The 22,306-nt window shown below is 46.8% G+C and overlaps 1 long non-coding RNA gene across 4 annotated transcripts in view; it reads right to left on the minus strand.

Annotated features, from left to right (window-relative positions):
- LOC119151683 overlaps positions 1-22,306 on the minus strand; it is a 121,361-nt gene that overhangs the window by 12,265 nt on the left and 86,790 nt on the right. For all 4 annotated transcript variants that reach the window (XR_005105504.1, XR_005105502.1, XR_005105501.1 and 1 more), the window contains exon 2: positions 8,705-8,838. This is a non-coding gene — a long non-coding RNA (uncharacterized LOC119151683). The remainder of the gene's footprint in view (positions 1-8,704; positions 8,839-22,306) is intronic.

Genomic DNA, 22,306 nt, shown 5'->3' on the forward strand with positions numbered 1-22,306 from the left:
ATTCAGTAGGAGAGAAGACAACAGGCAAATAAACAGAAATCTGGCTCATCTTGGACTGTTTTGTGAATCCTTACTCCCTTTGCACTTAGGTGGAGCTATGCTGGGAGATTTGCTTGAATAAGGAGCTTGATTACATTCCTCTTTCAAAGGAGCAATGTGAGAGTGTCCAAGCTGAAACACCTTCTGGAAAATGCAGCCTTCTCTCCTGGCTTCCTCTGCGGGTGGGCGGTGTGCAGTGGGAGATGCTCCAGCTCCTTTAGAGCAAGGCTTTGCCCATTGAATACAGTGGAAAGCAGCTTGTTACTACCTCTAAGAACAGAAATTTATCCTGCCTTTGCTCTGAGCAAATGGAAATCTGATTGCTCTTTCTAATCTTCCCCTGTACACCTGGTGTTGCAGGGACCAGCGACAACCTGGCCCTGATAAAGACTTCAAGAGTGGACCTATTATCTGTATCCCAGAAACACTCCGATCATGTGGGAATAGTTAAAGGTAAGAAAATATATAACAGGTCATCTGTCTTTCAGCTATAGTCAGCTCAGAGGTGGAAACAGATTGACACAGCTGGATGCAGCCATCACGCTGGAGCCTGCAAATGCCGGCCAGCAGCGCTGCAGCAGGCACTGAGCGCAGCCCGCGCCTTTCCCTGGAAAGCCGTTTGTCTGCGAGGGGTTTGGCCGTCGGCTTTGGAGAGCCCAGCCAAAACGCTGGGGTGCTTTCTGCTGAGCCTGCTCCAATGAGTTGGTGAAACCTAAGATGGGGTTTGGTTCTCTGTCCTGTGGGCAGGTGACCATTCCTTGATCCGGCAGCTTCTGCGGCCCCTGGCACTGCCCTGAGGCCAGTGCTTGCTGGCAGAGGCAGGGAGCAGGTGGTGCCTGCGGTCCGGGGCTCTTGGGCATTCAGGGAACGCAGATCCTCCCAGCCACCCGGCCCTGATGCTGCGGAAAGAATTGCCCTGGGAAGCAGCCGGATGCCTGAGAGGTGCAAGCCTTCATCTGCACGCTGCTCTCGGGTATTTGCTCCTACACGGTATTGTTGTGGGCAGGGTGTAACCCCTGGCCTCCAGTGCAGACGGTTGCATGAAAACAATTAATCTTTTGGAGAGCAGCAAATGGAAACATTAGCGCCTCGACCCCAGCACAGGTAAGCATCACTGCCCGGTGCAGACTTGTGTGCACAGGGAGCTTTTGCTGACTGCTAGCTTTTGGAGGCTGGTGGGTCTGTAAGGAAGGGCAGAGAACGCTGGAGACAAAGCAGCACATTCGTCCGAGGCGAGCACTGGGGCAGGAGCCCCGAGGAAAGCCGGGGAGCCCTGCTGGGTGCGGGCTGGCCGAGGGGCTGGGAGAGGCAGGCAGCAAATACCCCTTGCTCTGATTCCTGCTGGGGAAAAGGCAGCAGGACACGGCTGTTTGCTCCTGGCGGATAACCTGGAAGCTATCTGACAAATACCCCATCTTCACCTATTTCTTATCCCAGGGGGAGTCGACCATCTGTAGTTTTGCTAGCTGTGCTGGACAGGAAGGGGTAGTTCATTAGCAATTTATACGTTTGGTTTGCCTCCTAAAATGGATCCTTCCAGCAGCAGGGATGTGTCATTTCCCCTTTGAGATGCTCCTGCTTTCCCAGCAGTGAGTCCCGAGCCAATCACTCTCAGTTTGAGCTGGAGTTACCAGCGTATGTAAATGACGTAAATAAGCTGCAGGAGTAGGGTCACATAACCATTTTGTTAGGTCCTGCCTACCGTTTTGTTAGGTTCACGGATTCTGACAGAATATTAGCATGTTTGCATATGTAAATGTGTTAAAGAGAGCATCAGCTGAGGGAATACATTAAACTCAGTCATCCTTCCAAGCTGATTTAATCTGACAGCACCTCCACTAAAAAAATAAAAAGCATCAGTTTTCCCTTTGTGACTTGATGTACAGTAATTAGCTTGTTAGAGCAGGAAACACCTCCTTTCATAATTGATTTTGCACCCCTTTTACTTGGATATCTCTGACAAGCTGTTTCTAGTTCCCCAAGGACACCATCAGTACTTCCCCTGTGTTTGGAATTTCATGAATGTGAATAATGAATATGATTTATCCCTCCCACACTCCCATGCACGGATAATATATGTAGCCAATTTGTGAACTGGGCCTTGCATCAGAAAGATCGGTGTCAAAGTATTAACAGTGCAGTGACCAAGCGTGCGCAGGAACTGGGGCACAGCTAGGCAGTGATTTTCTGGGCATTAGCGAGATGGGAACAGGTTGCACCATGTGTTTGTCCACCGGGGAGGAAAAAAATGGAGGAAGATTTTCTGAATGGCCTTGTGTATCTAAGTTAGCATGCCAAATTGGTTGCTTATTACAGCTGGCACAGTGCCTTAGTGGGCTAATGTGTTAATAATGTGTAATGTTTCTCTTAGGCAATGGCACCACTCTTCATTAGCGCTCCTCAAGCCCTGTCACTGTTGCTTAGCTCGACATTTTGTTTCTGATGTTCGAGTGAGGGTATTTGAAATCAGGATTTCAGATCTGCTAACACATGTCACACACTCTTTAAAAATGGATTTTAAAAGGGCCTCGATAATTTTATGGCTACTAATAACATTTGTAGCTATGTGAGCTAAGCTAATGATAAGAGTAATCAAATTTCATGTTTCACGGCATAAAATGAGCAACTGTAGGGGTCAGGAAGGTATTCACTCCCTGCCCTCCTCCCCTGGGAACCACCGTCTTTTCCAGTTGGTTCAGTAGATGAGCAGTGTTTGAGATGTGAAATAGCACAGCGCTGCAGGAAAGTTCAGGCTTTCGTGCTGCACAGAGCAAAGGATCTTACACGGGTAGGAATTCTGGGTTTGGTTGGTAAACGGAGTGAAACGTTTGAACGATATGTTTGTTTCACACCAACTACCTTCTGTGTCGGCATCAAATGCACAGGGCAGGTTGTCCCCATTTTGGTGGGTGTCTGCTCAAGCCCCCTGGACTCGGACATAATGAGACTCCTATTTCTGAGCAGCGCTAGCACGGCCAGGTAACTCACGTCCTAAGTCTTCGATCAACGAAGGTGCTTGCTTACACTTCCCTCACGTTTCTGTGTTTCCACTCACCGTATTAGAAAGTCTGTTTTGAGCACTTCTTTAACACTGGGGATAACTGCAAGAGGCAGCCGAGGCGGCCTGGAACCACCAGCAAACACCTTCCCCTGCCGCCACCGCTGCAGGACCACAGTGGGAGAAGCCTTGGTGCTGCTGGTGGTTCGGGCGCGAGGCTGTGGGGTCATGGGGGGGTGCAGGCAGCTCCAACCGTCCCATGCCCACAGTGTGGCTGCAGTTTGCCCTGGTGGCTCTGGCAAGGGTGCGTGCTGCCCACGGCGGCTGTGCCTGCTCCCGGTGCGTCTTGTTATGTGGCTGCGCACCCCTCGGCAGCGTTCACCCAGCACCCAACGGCAGGGCCAGAGCCCGGAGGCTGGGATTTGGCGAGGCACCAACCTGTTTAACTGACGGCTGGTTTTGATACGGACTTTCAGTCCTGTGTTTTGCTGTATAGTGCCTAGAACATTTCCTAGCACCCATACTTTTAGTGTGATGTGTTTTCTAAAGCCTTTTAGTGCATTGTACCAGTGATGTACTGAAGAGTCTGAAAGGACTCACTTAACACAGTGTGTAATAAAGTAGAAAGGAGATGTGCTGAGTAAAAAAAATTCCAACAGTCAAAAAGTTCTCTGTGTTTTCTAAACAGGGAAATAGCTTGGTTGGGTTTTTTTTCCCAATATTTTCCAGAAAATATCTCTTTTTCTTCTAAATTCAGATATTCATTTAAACATGTAAATAATTTGAGAGGTTTTTTTTGTTCAACTGCATTTAACCTGAGATCTTTTGATCCCTAAAGTGTAGCTTTCAGGAGTTTGGTATTATCTTACAAACCCACAAAAAATGTTAGAAAACATCAAAAATAGGCTAAGTTTCAAAAAAAGTTTTTTTTTTGTAGAAAAAGCGCTCTCAGCGAGCTCTGTCCAACCAGATGCAATTTGTTTTCGGGTGGCATTTCCAGGCAGAGGTCCAGGTTTCGGGACGGTGGTAGGAGCCCGTGCATGGCAGGGGAGCAGCTCGGGGCAGCTGGCACCCCACAGCCAGCCAGTGTGGGCTCCGCAGGGCTGCCCAGGGCAGCTAGCTTGCTAATATTAGCAGAGCATGCAAACACACAAAGAGAATGTTTATGGAGGTAGCCTTGGAGATAACAAAATGAAAGTCAGAGATCAGAAGAGCACTGTAGAAAATGTTTTTGCTTAGCACGGTTTGATGACTAGAGCTGAGCACAAGATAACGTGCGACTGCAACAAGGAGCCAGGTCTAGCGCAGCGAAGGCAGTCCTGGTCTGTTCAGGCTTCCCAAGTGCTGCTCCTGTGCCTGAGCTGGGGCAGTGCTGGGGATTTCTTCCTCTCAGACTGGGGCCAGGCTCTGTGCCCTCCTGGGGACAACCCCCCACATGCCAGCAAGCGTCGCCTGCTCCTGTCCCACGGACACGTGGCCCTTACAGGCAAGAAATGCAGGGTTAGAATTCTGTGACTCTGGGTAGAAACGACACCGGAGAAACACCCCTAGTTTTGCTTCCCTTGTCCTTGTTGCTCTCACTTCGGGTTTTCTTGGAGGCTGAAGAGAAGCCGCCTCCAGCTGCCTGTGCCCCTGCTCATGCCGGTGCCCCGTCCGTGTTGCTACACCCCTGCTGCTGCCCCGCACCCTGCCCCTGCCCGCACGCCTGCCAGCGACCGGGACCAGCCGCAGGGCTGCTTGGCTGGGGGACCAGCGAGGACATGGGGTAGTGGGTGATGCTGAGGCGCCCGCTCCTCCCCGCGCCGGCTGGGGTGCTGGGGTGGCTAGTTCAGCCCTAGGGAAGGGAAGGGCACTGCCGAGGGAGAGCTAAAGCTTGCCTGAGCAGCGTCGGGCACTGCCGAGAGCGTTTTTTGAGGCTCAGAGTGGGCTGCCACAAGGAGGGGGCTCCTTGGTACATCAGGGAACGTAATGGGAAAGGCTGGAGCTAAAGACCCTTTAATTGAGGCCTTCAGAACAGTAAGTATAACACTGCATTGCTCTGTTTAGGGGATTTTGCGTATCTCTACCATCAAGGCTACATTTGTCTGTAGGATTAATCACTTTTTGATCCAGAGGGTTTAAGACAGACAGCTTACTAGGAATGTGCCGCATGGCTTTCCCAGGCTGGCAATTAGCTTTGTTTCTTCCTATTGTCTTGTTTATTATGCCCTTCTCCATCTCTTTTTTTTGCTGACCAGCATGTTAATATACTAATTCATTCTTAATCCATTTTTAACTGTGCTTTTAGGAGACTTTTTAACTGAGCATTTTTAGTAAAAGCTCTGTGTTGAATACAGAAAATGAGAAACTCCTGCTGCTGAGCAGAGAACAGGTTTGTATATAGATGACACGGTAAAGAAATCCTTAGAGAAGCTCAAAGACATCATTTTGCTTTATTTTAGGGCTTTATCTCCAGTCTTGCTGAGGTACTCCTACTTGCCAGAGGGTCATCAAGAACCTGAATTTTACTCATTGCCAGTTAACTTGAATGCAAACAGGTTTCTTTGGGACATTATTTGTATTTCACATGAAAGAAAAAATATGTCCTGGGAGCTGTATGTGTGCATTTCCACTCAGTTCCCTTCAGATGCTGAGAAGCTAACTCCTGCTCGTGACAGGCTGTTCTTTCTTGCACACCACTGGCTCTGGATGCCAGAGAAAGCTCATGCCCCCATGTCCCATCATGCAGCCTTTCCTCCCATGCTCCTAGTCCTTTACTGGTTAGCACAGAAGATGGATGACGCCTTTACCTCCTTCTCATGTGGGCTGTTGGAACGGAGGGGACAAGCAGGAGGCTGTCCTTGAGCTCTAAAGGTGTCCTTCGTGCTGTGGTTGGGAGGTATCTATGTGCACTTCTCCCATGGGACCGCAAACAGATGAAACCTGTGAGCTACCAGCAAATAACACAACACTTGGCCTCTCCAGACCTGGCAGCTTGTTTTGTGGCTGGAACCAACCCAAACGCACCTGAACGCTACCTAAGGGCTCAAAGCTTTTCTGTTTACAGACGTGGCTTTGCTCTGAATCTTCTGGGTGACCTCAGTCAAGCAAGTTCACTGCTCTGCATCCATTTCTTGCTCAGTAACCTGCGGGAGCGATGCTGACCACCTTTATCCAGCGTTTTGCTACGCCCTGAGGACAAGCACAGCCTAAGGACTGCATACCGCTGTGTAGAACAGCACGTGGTTGATGTAACTGCGGCGTACCAGGCCAAAGCTTACTGAAATATAGGGGAGCTTTACACTCATTTTGATAGGTTTTGGATGAGATGCTAAAAGCTGTAAAGTTATTTTTGGCCTTCTGACATCGTCCAGTGTGAAGTTACTATAGCATGGTCGGAGCTGAATGCAGCACAAGCCATGCTTTTCTGTCACAGGCAGTTTGTCTTCCTTTTTCTTGGCTCTTCTTTTAATAAATGTAACCTTTTCTCCTATAGCTCAGGCATTGTGCTGAACCACTCCGACAAATGTTTGCAGGTTTTTAAAATATTTGGTATTAAAGAGATCAGGCTAGATGTGTTCTGCTGCCTTCATCACTCTAGGTTGTGTACTCTGTGTTGAAATGATTATTGTCATCACCCGGTGAAAGGCAGCTGATGAAAGACTTTCTCCCTCTGATGAGCTATCCATCCGCCAATGCCCGGTACAGAGTGCACAGGTTTTGTTTTTGAATGATATATTGCTGTGTCAAAGTGGCTTATGTGCTGCTTAAACTTACGCTGGTGAATGATAGAGCGTATGTATTAAACAATCCCATTGCAACGGGAGCTGTATTTTCTCATCTCCAGCTTTGGGAGCACCGGAGCCCACCCCCCCCGCGGTGAGCCTGGCAGGCACTCCTGGAGCAGGGTGTCTGGGTATGTCTGTGGTCACACTTGGGTGTTCACACTGGACATTTTTAAAGAAATGCAATTGGATACCAACCATTTTAAGTCTTCCTAGAGGATGCGACTGCTCTTTCTGCCCACCCCGTTCTGTTGATGAAGAAAACTGTTTTACATAACACATTTTGAAATGTTTGGGGTTTGGATGTATTTCCCCTAAGATCTTTTCTGTTCTCCAGTAGTGTAGCTTTTGTTTTCCCACTTGTCCCTCTTTTATTCCATATTATTCCTCTTTTTTCCAATCCTTTGCAAGGCTCAGCAACAATAGCTAAGAAGGGACAGAAGAAATGGAAGCTGTAATGTTTCCATTTTGGGTCTATTTCCAGTCTCCCAAACCATCTCCAAAAGAAGCGTTTCATCAGCAAAACATATTAAAAACACCACTTTGCCTTGAAAAATGTTCTGAATAGAAAATTCAGTTCTCAAAGCCTTCCACACTTTCACCATCCTCCAGTGCATCTGGTAAATTCCAACATTGCTGAGCAGAGCCCATAACATGAATAAGACCTTTCCAAACAACTGAGAATAATTAGAAAACATGAGATACAGATGTTTTCTCTGTGTAGTGACACAATCAAATACTTAACCAAAAATAATGTAATGAAAAGTCTAGGTCACAAAATGGAGTAGTGCAGCCTGGAAAAATAGTTTTCTGACCTTCTGGATTTCCTCTATTAGAGGACTACTGTGCAGTGAGCAAACCCTATTTCTTACAACAAAGAAATTTAGCAATCTGTGAGGCTATGTCACCTTGCTGGCAGAAACACTGAGCGGCAATAGTGCTGAAAGTCAACACTAATAGCTGACACCAAATTAAACTGCCAGAGTTTGTGTGATGTAGTTCTGTCACCCTTTGACACATTTGATGTGAATTCAGAGGCTTCTGCTGTAAACTCATCAACAGAGCTCATGACGCATCATCTTTACATATCTGTCCATCCACATTTGTCAGCAACCCGTGCGCCTCAAATGACTCCAGCGATTGGGATATAGATTGCTTTACCTTCACGTATAGTAAATAGAGTGTTTTAACACTTGTGATACCTTTAGCTCTAGCTTTTAACTGACAAAGTCTTGTTAGCCGCACTCCAGCCTTTCTGTGTCCACGCTGAACGTGGTGATTGATGAGGGCTGATTATGGCAGTGGGGTGGCCCATCCCTTCTTAACCTGTGGCTTGAATCATCTCCAGTTTGCCCATGCAGAAGAGCAGCAGGCGCACTCCTAAGTGTCTTCATGAAGTGCCTGATTGAAAGGCCACAGCCAATTAGGCTGAGCTGAAACGGACACTCGCAGGACGTCTTTGCCTCTCAGTTCCCCGCGTGGTGCCTGCAGGGAGCAGGCACTAAACAAGCACAGGTAGCCCTGCATCTGCCTGCCTGCACCCAGCTGCTCTCAAACCCGGGGGCTGGGGTCCCAGCCCAGGAGACACGGCAGGGTGGCTGTGCCCTCCCTTCGCAGCCATGCACTGGGAATGGCCCCAGCAAGCGCCAGGGGTCGGGTCCTGATGCAGCAAAAGGTGCTCACAAGTGGGAGTCACTCTGCTGAGGCAGTAATGCACCACTGTCAGATATATAATCTCCCCCCAAAATAACATTTCAAAACACAAACAACTCCTCCCATATTTTCTCCCTGAAAGGGATTTTTGATATTTAGTTTTTCCTTTAAACCAGTTAGTGTTATTATAGTTTCAGATTGATGCCTTTTGGTTATCAGCCCCTTATTTTCCCGTTAATTTTGGACTTACTGAGGTAGTGAAAGCAGGTCCCCTCAGATGACAGCAAATCCCCGTTGGGGTACACGTGAGCGCTGGAGTTGATGTGCTGCTCTGAGCACTGCTGAAGACAGAATCCACAGATCTGTGCCGTGCTTGTGCCTCCCCTACGGACCAGAAAGGAAAAGGGCCTGTAGTTTCTGTTTACGTTCCATGGCATTTAACATACTTGCTAGCTTCAATAGCATCTTATTTGCCACATGTTGCCTCAAAATGTTTAATATCTTAGGCCTTTTTCTTCCACTGACAAGCTTTGCTATCAGTGTAAATTACTACAGAGAGAAAGCTATATTTAGGCTCACAGGAGGAACAAACAGAGCAAGAACTATAAATCAGATTTTTTTTATACGTCTATTTTAACATATGGTTTTAAAATACTAGCATCATAAGGTAGTATGCATCAAATCAATCTGATTGTGAGCTATAACAGAATGGGAATAGAAACATGATGTCCTACAAGAAAAGCCACTCTATTTTCACCTTGTATCTCCAAATCTTCTGCTTATATGATACTGGCACAAAAACACTGCGTGGTGTCCCATGTTCCAACAACCTTTTGCACCGCTAGAATTATCTCCAAAAAATGTTAATAGAAGACTTCCACCTTTGGAAGAAGACTGTGAATCTTGTGCCACATCAGAGGGTGGGAGAGAGCAGTTCAGACTGAACCAGGCAACATCTTTTTTCCTATAAAGTATTAATGTGTGTCAGTAATAAAGCTTTCTGAAAAAAGCAGGGAAAAAAGTTTTCTGATTTTTATTTTTTACATTTGCTCCTAAATATTCTAAACTGGAAAACTTTGTGAAAAATTGGAAAAAAAAGTAAAACCTTCAAAAATATTTCCCAGCAACTTCCATTGCTGCTTTGTGACCTGCTTTGTTTGAAACTGCCACACAGTGCCCCTTGCCTTGGGTGAAGGAATCAGTTGGAGATCTCAGACCCAGCACCCGAGACCTGACATCCTAAATACCATAATCTTGTCCTCTCAAAATGTCTTTCCTTCTTATAATTCATTTCAAGGTCTGCAAGAACTGGGTATACCATTAAAACACAATTTGGAAGAGATAATTCTCTCCCTCCCCAGAGCAGAGCAGCTCCCGTCCTGGCTGCTGTGGGAAGCCCTGGGTGGCTGGGGAGAATTCCGGGCAGCAGAATGGATGCAGCGAGGGGACACACACCTGCCACCCACATGCAGCCACCAGCCCACCGCATCTTGAGGCACCTGAGGCGGCCTCCATGCACAAAGGGGGATTCTAATGGAAACACTGACAGCTCTTCCTAATTATGACACTTCTAGACAGCTCTGTAATTACTGTACAGAGGGTTCTGGCATGCAAACAATATTAGGGTACATCTTGTGCCTGACTTGTTTTATCCATCTGCATGGCAAAGCTCCTGAGGAAACCACAGCTTCTCCTTGTGCTTTTTAAAATGCCAGTTGCTCTCTCAGCAGTTTCCAGTTACAAACTAACAGCAGTGGCAATTGGGCTAACTCAAGGCTTATGTCCATTTCTAGAATTCCTGTTAATAGACTGTACAGTCAAGATGCCCTGTGCAAGGTGCTCAGTGCACTAGAGCTTTTTCTGAAGCATCCCAGGGAGGAGAAACATGAAGCCTGCAACTACAGAGACTACTTATAAATGCACCTGACTTCGGTTTTTGTGTCACGTCATTCCTGGGGCCATGGACGTTTGTCCTTCCTTGCACCCTCCTGGTTGGCAGCCGGGAAAGATCTGCTAAGGGCCTTGTCCCACCCTCCTGTGTTTGGCACTTTCTGAAGTAATGAACAATATAAATCTTGTAAGTACCTTTTATGGCACTCTTGGTCAGGTGAAGGTTTAAATTAGACAAGTTAAAATGGATCATGAGATACAAAGCAGCCATCTCCGATACTCTCTGGACTACGGCCAGTACACTACAGCACTCCTGCAACTGCGCCGCTTGTATGAGGAATAATTACCTGGCAATAACACTACATGACAAGCAAAAACAGAGCAACTAAACAACGTCCCCTGCCTCCCCCTCAAACGTTGCCTCCAAATGCTGAAACCATCAGTGCAGAAAGGGTACAGCTCCTGGAAGGCAGGCAGTGATGGCCAGGGAAGGGCTGGGGCCCAGGGAGGGCTTTTCCACATAGCCTACAGCTCTCAGCATCGTAACTTTATCCTGTGTTTTCTTCTCCTTGGACACAGCTTCCAAACTGCATTAGCCCAGTAACACATGTCACACCGCTGGGGTCCCACCAACCCCCGAGGTAAGCGAATTTAGACTGGTGCCCAGTTGGGAGCAGTTGGGTTGTGTGCATGACAGATGGAGGGCTTCATAGCCCCCTTGGAGAAATATTTAAACAAAGTTATTTAAATAAGATCTCTGGATAATTAGATATTGTAGCACCCTCTTCTGGCTTTCCGCATTCCCTGGGCTGTGACCGTCTCTCCCTTTTGAGACCATTGGGCTCACAGGGATTTTCTGGTATGGTTTTGGAGCTGCATCAGTCCCGAACCCTCCTACCTCCTATAACCTTGTGGCTTTCTAGAACTGCTCCTCAAACTCGTATTTCTCACACTGAGTCCCTTCACAATTAACCTTTTTGTGCAACCTTTTTAGAGCGAAATCCCTTCTCTTACTTTTTTAGTTGGCGATCATGGGAAAAACCCCTGACTTTGCACATTTTATATAGTTCTGACTGTACTGCTACAAAGAGAGTTACCACAAACCCATGAAATCAGAGGCGGGGGCTGCTGTGTGAGGAGCAGGGACTGCCACAGCTCACGGCGGCTGGAGGGACACGGTGGCCTTGGGGGGCAGCGGAGCGGGGAGAGCCCCCCCCCCCCCTTCAGTGCTGCTGCTAAGGCAGGTGGGGGCCTTCGCACGGGTTTTGGGGGGTGCCCCTTCCCCTCCGATGTCCTCACTGCGAACCCAGAAACAGGCAATTGTAACTCATAGTGTGAGTGTGCAAAATTCCCTTGAACAGCTAATTAACTGTGAGGACTAATGTTTCTGGTTTAGGGTCCACTAATGTCATTATACCATTATAAACTAAACTCTTGAAAAGTAATTAACTTTTAAAATAAAACATTGCTTTCCTTTTATCCCATAGGTTAAAGTACTTTGTTCCTTGGTACCAGCTTTAAATTTTTCATGTCAGGGTGAAAAGCAATTTTTTAATTATAATTTTAATGCATCTGACCGTATTTCGTAATGATACATTTTGAACCCAACTTGTAAAGGTGTCAGAAGAAAATATGACTATTCCATAGAAATATCTGAACTATAAGAACACAGTTGAAATAACATAGTGCTTTTAAAAGTAACAATTATTTATTTTAACTGTGATATTACATCTGTCATCGACATGGTATGAAATATTTGATATGTTATTAGGAAAGTTTCAAATTCACTGGTTTCAATGCTCACAGAATTTGCAGGAGCACAAGGTACTGAGTTATGGTTCCTCCAAAGCTGGTCTGGTGGCAAAAATCAGCCTTAAATCCCTTTTAGCTAATTTCCCTTGCTTCCCCCCTCCATGTGACAAAGCCAACCCCCCTGCCTTGCACCGCCCCACATCCTTTGCTTTATTTCCTTGGAGCACCAGGCAGGCCAAACACTGTGTAAGCGGAAAGGGGATTATCTTTGCTTTGCTGGCTTAGCAGATGAAGAGCAGGAATCATCCCCCTGTCCAGCTAGCAGCAAGCCAGGAGAGGGGCTGGCACATGCAGGAGGAAGGTGCTACCGGCAGCCGAGGCAGTGGCAGGGCTGGCCGAGGGGGTCCCTGCTTGCACAGGTCCATCCTGACAGCCCCAGGACCACAAAGCAGCTGTTTGCCCAGGTGCTGCTGCTGTGTTGGTGTGAGGTCACAGACCTCCTCCCCAGGCCTCCCCAGGGTTCATGGACTGTCGTTTTTAGCGCCAAGACTGTGTGTGGGCCCAGAACATGGCAGCAGGCTCAGCTGTGGCTGAGGACTTTTCCAAAGACTCCGAGGTGACTGGCTGCTCTGCAGCGTTGCCCCTGCCAGCACACACCTTGCACAATCGTGGGAGGCAGGTCGGGTTGCTTACGTGGAGCTGGGAACACTTGGCAGCTGTTCCCCTTGCTAAACTCTGCTGACTTTTTGAGGCTGCAGCTTCATTTTGTCTGTCTTGGCCTCATTTCCACAGGGTGACCCATGTCTCTCCTTGCTCTCTCCTTGCTCTCTCCTTGCAAAGGCAGCAAAACCGCTGGAGTACTTTTCTTCCATTTTGGCTGCCTGTCTCAAGCTATGGGGCTTTTAAACCCCCTTAGATCACAGCACACTCATAGATCAGCAGTAGGAATACCACTGCTCCAAGCAACAGGAGATGTCAGTGAGCATACCAAGGGGACACTCAGGCAGCACCCAAGAAAAATGTATTCCTACCCGGGGGATGCTCTGAAGCTGGGAATGAAAATACAGCTTCATCACTCTCATGAGTACAGACTCAGTGGGAAAAACAGCTTCGATGCTTGGCAGTCAGACAGGAAAATGAGTGCCTCTTGGAAAGCCAATGAGGAGAGGACCAGGATGGAGTATGATGAGGTTTTGATCAGCACAAGCAAAACGTTATTAGTAGCTTCTTCAGCCATGGGAAAAAAGAGGATTGCCGAGGATATTACAGATTTAGATCTTCCTTTGTTATTTATACCCTGAAACTTGGACCTACCTCAACCCTAAGCTAAATCAGAAGTCTCTGGTACTTTGTATTTCCTTAACACTTTCCATGCTCAGCTCCTCAAGGCTCTTAAAAACATCTCTTTGAAGCAGGACTCAGAGGCAGTACTTACTCAGACCTTTGGCTCGGTACTGATGCTCACTCAGCACAAATCACTCATCAGCCTTGTTTGGTGACTGCTTTTTGGCAAACGGTGCTGATTACTCGGTATAGCTTATACACCTAATCTACCTAATCGGGGTGCTCTTTCCACCTGTCTCCCTCAAGAGGGTTTGGTGCAGACCTGTTTCGGCATTTCTGCCTCAGATTTTCCCCTTCATCCTTATACCACTCAGTATATTTCCTTGCTGGTTGTGTGAGCCCCACAAGCCAGGGCTGGAGGAGCACAGCTGACCAGGAGGCTGCAGTGTTAATAAAAGCGGCAACAGCTTTCAGAAGCATGATACTTTCTCCCTTTCAGACAAACATCTCTTTCCCCATTTATAACGGACCAAAGGTCGAAGATAGCTGCTTTACCACTTCCAGGGCTCTGCTGAAATTTTATGCCCTGGAATTGCTGTCAGGTTTAATGTTCTTATTTTATATAATAAAATAACAATTGTTCCAGCTCTGCAGCCTCAGTGAATTCACATGGAAAAACCCTGAAAATTTCAGGTGAAATTTCACAAACTGCTCAGACCTTCAGTGGTTTTACATTGGATTTAAAGCAGAGATAAGCAGTATTTACTTGGGAAACTGAACACCAGACATAACTTGAGAATTCCTTCTGAACCTAATATCAATGCATTTGAGAGGAAACCATCAGAATATTTACCCTTTTGTACAGCTTTATTGACCTTTTCTTACAACCTCTTGTTAGCTTCTCCCTTCACAGGTTTTTGGTATAGATCCTTGGTTATAAGTCCATGGCTCTCTGACATGCTATTGCTTTGTAGAAAGGAAGGTCTTTTTGTTTTACACTTTTAAAATACAAAACCTCAAAATGATTGCCTCTTCAGTAGTATTTTTACATAAGCATGGCCCCATCGACAAAACTCCCATTGACTTGGGTAGGTACAAAGCCCACAGTTGAACTTTAAGGAGAAAACATTATTATGTCTTAAAGGCAACAGTCTGATGTTCATGGTACCTTCAGATCTCGTGGAGCCAGTGGTTTACCCAAATGCCAAACACATGTGCCTTACTGTAAGGAGTCACAGCTCAGGGCTGCCTGGAGGTCCCTCTGAAACACTTGAGGACAATTTCCAGCACTTCCAGAGCAAACCAAGAGCTGCTGAGTTACTCCAGAGGTTTTTTGCATGGTTCAGTTTATAATTGCTGTGAACAATTCCAGAGGAGCCCTGCTTTTCGCCCTGGTGGGGGAAGCAGCGCCCTAAGATCTAGGTACATATGCAGATCTTGACATTTCTCTTCATTCCCTGCCTAACAAGTGGAAACTGAGCTAAGTCTAAAGGCACAAGGTGTAGCTGTGATGCTGAAGCAGAGCTGATGAGCAGAAAATGCAGAGCCTCAGTTACCTTTCGTCCCTCTGAATTTCCTCATGTCCACAGCAGTGCTAGGGGTCACAGGTTCACTGCCGCGGCACCAAACCCACTGCAGAGCTGTGCCTAAGCCCGTCCCTGGGGTGTCAAAGTAGCTTATGCTGCACTAGGAAGAGAGGAAGAAAAATGTCTCCGTGACTAGTAAGTCTAAAATCTGTATTATTGTCAAAGAAACAATAGCGGCATCAGCTGCTGCTGCTGCCCAGGAGCAAAGCAGCATCATTAGCAGCACAGGGCAGGGTACCTCCAGGGGAGGCTGTACTGCCTCCAGCACCGTGTCCCTTCTTCTCCGCAGCCTTGTGGGGCAGAGGCATGGGGGAAACTAGCCAGTGGGAAATGGTTTTCCTTCTCCAAGGGACACCGTGAACAAACTCATCATCGGCCACTCTGGAAAACACAGCAGGCTGTGGAGCTTCTCTAGCTCTTATATAGCTGGCAATTTGCCTTATGCTTTTCAGAAGACTGTTAGTGGCCATATTTCCGAGCGGTCCTGTGTTGCTGATTGCTGCTGCCATGCTTCAGACATGTTTGAGATGTCCTTATTTGAATTATGACTTGCAACAGCTGTATTTAAAATCGTACACTTCACCTTCACTTTCCACAATCAATATTGTTAACAGGGGTAAAGCTATGGAGGGATAATAGAAAATATTTACTCATTTCTCTCTGTGCAGTCTTCCCCAGCCTTCCATTACCACATCCCTGATCTCACTCACCCTCCACTGAGGGATGCATCTCATTGCTGGATGTGGGCGATGTGTTGGCACTGCCTCCAGCAGCACGAGTAGGGCAGCAGCGGGAGGTGCTGGCAATGCTTTCAGAGCAGCTGGGAGAGATGTTCCCAAATGACTGGGATCTTCCCCTCGCACGCTGCCCCTGGCTGTAGGGTCTCACAAGTTTCCTTACGCCTTACAGCTGGGCTTGCCAAAAAGCACCACAGATCTTCCTGTGCCTCTGGGTGCTGGTGGATGGTGCTGTGGGGGGCCAAGTGGAGGGCAGGGGCTCACCCACCTAGGGGTCTGCTTGCTGGGCTAATGCTTGGTGCCACCTCCTCTGCCATGTGCCAGGGGACCACTCTGCCCACCGTGTATCCGGCTGCACCACCCTGTATAACTACATTGTGTAAAGGCTGTTCGAGTCCTTCCCAGATATTCTGGCAAGGCTTTTAAGATCGGACTTATCTGATGTAAACTGATGCAGCTCCATCAAGTCAATGGAGTGATGCTGTTGTATAGTAGCTAAAGCCTTCACTTGTTAGTTTCTGTAATTGAATATACAACTCTTCCAATTTCAGGTAACAGACACCTTCATTTCCACATTGGCAAGGGGTTGGTTGATTTACTCCAATAAATATTGACCTGCTGTGATGAAGCGTTCTTATTATCAGGATGTATTGGTATAGCACAGATATATCGATAGATTTTCAGCTCAATGTTGTATTAACATTTTACAATGACATAGTTTGAACTTACGCTGACATGCTTCTGAAAATATTTGTGCTGGCGAGGAAGCTATGAGCTCACTCTTTTATCTCTGACATGGCAAGGGCTGGGAGGATGACCAAAGATTTGCTAGAGTTTTGGGCTGTTATCAGTTGTTTTGCATGTACAAGCCCAAGCACGGGTCAGGAGCCTGTGGTGGGGACCCGCTTTCAGAATTTGCTCATAAATCATGCTTGGTTCTTCAACCTCATTGATAAATAATGAGTTACTGAAGCCCAAAATTCTCACATGGATGTGTAAAGAAAGGTAGTTTTATTTGCTTTTCAGAAATTCTAGTATTTGTATTTTGCTCCTCTCGAGGGCTGCGTGGTGGAGCAGGGAGCCCACACCTCCTGCCCCACAAGCAGTCCCATGGTTGTTTCAAAGCACACTGCTGAGACAGCCTTCTCCCTCCTTGTATTTCTGAAATAAAATCCATGAAGTTGCAGTGTAAAAGCACTCTTGAGATGACAAGAAGAATGGTACGTAGAGTAAAATATGGCACCTAAATTATTTTATGCATTTTTTTTTCCCTGAGGGCAAGATACATTGCTTTTCTTAAAGTGACCAGCCAAGTTACAAACACCCTTATTGAGCAGGGGCACCTCGTGGAGGATCACCAGCCTGGGCACCGCGTCGGCGAGAACCTCTGGTGTCTGTCCCACCACGCACATGCACTAAACACTGGAGGAGGAACAGCCTCTTCCTAAATCGTTGTAATGGGTGAATTTTAGCTGCTCATTGGCGAGAGGCAATTCGCTAATCCCAGAAGAACCAGTATCATTCGAGCTGTCAGCGACTGGCAGGCGGGATGGATTGTGCCTCTGGCTCTCAAGCTGCACTGCAAACCTTGCGGTGGACTTTCCTCCGTGATGGCACGTATCCCAAACTTTTCTGAACTTGTTTGGTTTATCTTGATTAATAAGCTCAAGTATTCGTAAAGCTGAGGCCTGCCATTAAGGAGGCGATAAGCCATAATTTGTAATAAAAGAGCTACCTTTTTCAATTGTCTTCAGCTGAAGCAGAGAGTCCCCGTAATGATTTATTGCCTTACTGCCAGGCTCTTGATAAGTGGACACCAAATGGCTCCTCATTACTCAAAAGCTCCTCTGATTTCTTGAACCAAAGTCCTTTCCAAGCTCCACTGAGTCCACTTTCCTTCCCAAGAAAATGAATCAGGGCCCTTCTCTCGGTAGCCTATAAGCTATTTTAGCATAAAAAATATCATAAATGAGAAAGGAGAAAATCTTGTTTGCTAAAGGGCTGCTGGATGAACTGCCTCTTGCCCTTTTGATAGCATCTTTGAAATGGAAATGGCCAGCTGCCTGACCTTCTGTTCAATGACCCTTTTTGTACAAAGTCAAATTGCAGTGGCTTCACAGCAGCAATTCACCTATGGACATAAACTAGATTTCAGGGGGGTATGGAAGAGGAGGATTCTCTCTGCAGTTTCTTTAGAATATTTCTTCTGTGTTAGTATTTCCTACATGCACATCAAGATTCAAGCTTATAAAATAAATTACTGTTCTTAAAAGGTATTTAGAATTTTACTTCAGTAGCTTACATCTCTCTACTTTTTTATATTATGGATGTAACAAGCCTTCTTTAAAAATCATTAATCAAAAAGATTTAGTATGTGAACAGCACTACACACAATTTTGAAAAAATTCTATAATCAGTTATTGGATTGTGGCATTAATTATTTAACTCATTTTATTAGAACTCAAGGAAAAAATATAATTCTAAGCAGGATGAAAGATCAGCAAAAACAAAAGAAGAGAAGAAATATCATATTTTCAAATGTATTGAGACTTACGTGCTCAAATTTAGAAACTGGCTGCCCACGTGAAATGTCTAAATACTGCAAAAACTGGCTTCCCCATCCCATTTGTGCCCTCGCAGCTTAGTTTATCCTGTGATGCAATTGCTTTTTAAGAGCAGCCATTCTTTGTTAAATATATTTGCCAAATTCAAACCCATTCTTCCAGCTGGGGCAAATCACTTGTGAGAAGCTGTCCAAGGAGGTTTCCCAGATATTCATAGAAACATCGGACTCGGGGTGCCTGTTGGCAGGAGCCAGGACCAGCATGGGCCACAGCGGGGTTTCCCCAGCTGGAAATCCGGTCCTTTGCCTTGCACCACCGTCACAGCAACTCATCCTTTATCTTTCGGCTCCACGTCTGTCTCTCTGCCAACTGCCAAACATCATCCGGCCAAAAAGAAAAAGAGGGGGATGTGTTTTTGTAAGCAGCACATTTAGCAGTATTTCAGCTTCGTTTAAAATTATGCCTGGATCGTGTAAGCATAAGTAATCACTCATAGCTGTCAAAAAAATTAGACCCTTAAGGTAGCTAGTACATTTTCTGATTAGAGAGTGGCCCTGATTGTTTTTTTACAGCTAACAGCTGGTATGTTAAAGCTAAAATCTGAGTGTCAATTAATTCTGTATCAGATCAGCTGAGAAAGACAACTGTGCACAAGCATATGGTCATTGCAGGAATAAGGCTGCTGAAAGCTGAGGGTGTTTGATGGTTTCAGCCCATCGCTCTTCACTTATGATATTGTAAATGAGGCTAAAACAGTTTAATTCATGTAACTGGCAGTCAGAAGGAGTGGTTAATTGAGGGAGAGGGGAGGGCTGGCAGCACTGGCAGGTTGTCCCGTGGTTGCTTGATGCACAGCGGATTGTGCCCAGTGGCAAGTTGCCCAGTCTTGTAGCACACACAAACCCAGTTCATAATTACACCATAATTCAATCTGAAGCCTTGTTTCCAATAAATCCCTCATGAAATTAGTATTCTACCCAGCGGAAGGCCAGCAGCCACCAGCCCTGCCACCCTGGGGTGTGGGGTGGGAGGGACCCTGCAGCTGGAGTGCGTGCTCATCACTCTGGTGAGAGCGTGGTGGTGGCCAAGAGGAAAGGCCACTGGCCAGGACCCTGATATGCTGTGGTTGTGCCCTGCTGTCCTGCTCTTTTGCGGTGAGTAGACATGGATTTACCTGTTTGGGATACACTAATGGCTTGGAAATTTTCTGGTTGATTGGTTACAATACAACTTTAAAGGAGAAGTAAAATGAGAAGCAAAATGAGTAGATAAAGAGTAAGAGGTGACCCTCCTTCTGTTCCTGACGGCACAGGTCAAGCCAGGAGAAGTTGCAAGACATCTTCTTGTGCCCCTAAGTTCAAAGGAGCATCTGTGCATTTGCTTAAGTTTTAAACACATCCTTATGTCCATTCCTACAAAACATCACCCTCAAATAATGTGGAAACTGTCAAGTCCAACAAAATGAATTTTTATGTAATATTTTGTAGAAGCTGTTAAAGGTTTGATTCAAAAAGAGGTTTAGGTGAAATTCAGGTTCCTGATTTCAGAAATACCATCCTCAGAATTACCATCTGGCTGTATTTTGATTTCTGAGGTGCTTAAACTTCATTTTCAAAATTGAAGTGTGAGTGGCCACAGCTCTATGCTGCCAGAAGCTCCTCCAGCGTGACGAGGGTCAGCAGGCTGGCACCTCTTGGGGTCCGAGAAGGCGTTGCTTTTCCATCTGCTGTGCTTTGCCTTGTACCCTCAGGCTCACCTGTGCTGCCTGGTCTCTCTCCTCTTTTCACATAGCTGGGGGAAGAGATGCTCTCTCTTTTCCAGAGAAACCCCGTAGCTAAGGCAGAGGGAGACCTGAGGGGCTTGTGTGCAGGGGTGTTGTGGCTACTGAACTGTACTTTTCCAAGGGAAAGGCTTGTGGGGAGGCCAGGGGAGAAATTGCTCTTCACCCCTCCTGTTGAGAAATGCAATTTGGAAGGGTCCCCGGAGGCAGCGAGAGCAGCCACGAGCCCAGCCATCTCACTGAGAGAGTAAGGCACTCACTTAGGAGGCAGGACGGGCCCCGCTGGCCATGCACTTCATTCAAGGACTGATGTAATTAAAAAAGACACAAGCAAACAGTCATCCGATGTACTTCTTGTATAAAAGCATCTGTAATACCACTGCCAGAGAAGGAAGTGTCTTTTCAAGTCCCATATGTGAAGGACTCTAAAATGGCCAAGAAGTATTTCGCAGATGTTTAGAGGAAAATAAAAATCCCTCTCTGTGCTGAGAACAGGGATGAAACATTTAGACCAAAGGTTAGTGTCCTCCCATATATATAAACCTCCCGGGTCACCGGTTGTTAAGATAAAAATGTTTCCTCTGCAGTGAAGCCCCACGAAGCTGTAGCACTGCTGCATTTACAGGAGAAATAGCAGAAGGGAGCAGAATGGAGTCAATAGACAGCCTGAGAGAGAGGCAGAGCGCAGGCTGTGACCCCAGCCTTGGGCGAGCGTGCACGGTGCGGCCAGGTCAGCATGGCCCAGGGCAGGGTGGCCCTGGGGTGGGCAGGCGGGGGTCCCGCTGGCCCTGCGCAGCCCCCAGCCCCACTGGCAGCCTCACCTGTGGGGCTTCTCCCGAGCCAGGCGGCAGGAAAAAAGTTTGAAGCGCAAACCCCGCTGCAGAATAAGGCTGGCCCTGGTGCGCAGCCCCTGGGGAGCTGAGGAGCTGTGCATCCGTCACACCAAACCCAGAAGAATTTGTAGCAACTTTTCCAGAGAAAAAGAGTGATTTTTTTCCCTCCTGTCTGGAGCTTGTTCCCATCACCACCAGCATCCCACCTATGTGAGCCATGTGGCGGGGGGGAGCCCCTGGGAGGCCCCCCCTCGGTGCAGCCATCCCCACCATCCAGCAGCCAAGGACAGGCTTGCCAAGAGCTACCAGCCATTGCCTCTGTAGCTGCAAAACAAAGCGCTTACGCTTCCTTCTCATCTGTACTGTCCTGGTGAACATAAGGCTAAAATAACCGTGCCGGTGCCTTGTTTGAAATGAAAATGGCAGCACTTTTTCATCAGGAAAGTCTTTTATCATCTCTCTTTTCACCAGTGGTACCGTGACAGTGAAAATCAGTTAATGCAGTCCTCCCAAATCAGCACTAACCCCGCAGATGCCTGGAACCTTTGACAGAAGAGCTTCACACCCTGGAGGAAGTTACCTAATTCCTAAAGGTCTTTACAAGTTCGGCACTCCCTGTTGTTTCTGCACAGTAGCGGTGCAGGATTAGGGGCACAACACAGACACCACTGCAGATAGAAGTGCTGTGCTAATACCTTTCTAAAAATCATCTGTTGGCTTTGCTTAAAATCCAGGGCTCCCAGGTTAAGGAACAAACACCCTTGTACTCAGATGAAATATGTTTTCTCCCAAAAAGGAATAATTACAGAATCCCAGATTAATTCAATTATTGCACTTAAAATAACAAGCTGAATCCTGCAGTGCAGCTTAACCAGGCTAATGAGCACAACAGCGAGGATGAGCAGGGTGCTAGCCGGGGAATGGAAAAAGTGGTTCAGAAACCAGTGTGAGAACATGCAAATACAACGCCTACCAGCTTTTCTGCCTTGCCCTGATAATCATTGCCTGTGCTTTGAAGGGTTCTGCCATGCACAGTTGCTTATGCACCCTTATTTTCTCTCAAACAGTGGACTGTTTGTTTTCAATGACAGAAGTATCACACAGACCATAGTATGTGGATTGAAGATGCCGCTTTTATATTTTTCTCCTTGTTGCTATTATTCCTGGGTTGTGAATATTTTAAAGCACATGCCAACTCTTCGCCTCTGAAAATCAATGGAAGTTTGGCTGCTGACTTTAACAGAGCTGGATCAGATCTGAAGGTCTGTACCCCCCACCCCCTTTTTAAATAAGTGGGCATTTTATAGGATAATGGTCCTGGAGCGTATTGATTGGCCTCAGCTAGGCTGTACATTGCCCTCACTGGAAAATGTAAAACCTGTAATGGGCTGAACACAATGGGGATGTGACTGACATGTGCTGAGGG

This window comes from Falco rusticolus, chromosome 7, assembly GCF_015220075.1.
Source record: "Falco rusticolus isolate bFalRus1 chromosome 7, bFalRus1.pri, whole genome shotgun sequence".
NCBI classification, from domain to species: Eukaryota; Metazoa; Chordata; class Aves; order Falconiformes; family Falconidae; genus Falco; species Falco rusticolus.